The sequence below is a fragment of the Octopus bimaculoides genome, chromosome 1 (genome assembly GCF_001194135.2).
Source record: "Octopus bimaculoides isolate UCB-OBI-ISO-001 chromosome 1, ASM119413v2, whole genome shotgun sequence".
Lineage (NCBI taxonomy): Eukaryota > Metazoa > Mollusca > Cephalopoda > Octopoda > Octopodidae > Octopus > Octopus bimaculoides.
In genome coordinates, this window is record NC_068981.1 from 4,283,210 (window position 1) to 4,283,644 (window position 435).

A 435-nucleotide genomic window follows, 5' to 3' on the forward strand; every position below is an offset into this window, starting at 1 on the left:
TCTTATTATTTATTATTATTTATTATTATTATTATTATTATTATTATTATTATTCAGTAGTTTTATTTTTATAACGTGCTTTCACTTCATGACCGAGCGCAGCTCTGTGCGCCTTGGATATGCACTGTAGTTTGCTGTGATGCTCTTATGGTTACTGTATTGAAAGTGTTTTGCGTAGGATGTGTGCAGTGCCCTGTAGTGCAATTTTCTCTATGTTATATATATTTGTAAGTCCTGGTGTTTTTGTTATGTATTTGTCTGAATATTTTTTTATTATACCTAAGGCACCTACTATGATAGGAATTGTTTCTGTTTTTAGATTCCACATTCGAGTTACCTCTATTTCCAGGTCTTTGTATTTTGAAAGTTTCTCCATTTCTTTTAGAGAAACATTGTCATCTGTTGATATTGATACATCAATTAGAAAGCATTATT

General features: G+C 30.3%; 1 protein-coding gene across 1 annotated transcript in view; it reads left to right on the forward strand.

The window, feature by feature from the left end:
* LOC106880950 (hydrocephalus-inducing protein) overlaps positions 1–435 on the forward strand; it is a gene marked incomplete at its 3' end in the record, with an annotated part of 180,276 nt that overhangs the window by 78,215 nt on the left and 101,626 nt on the right. The gene's annotated exons all lie outside the window — the stretch shown is intronic.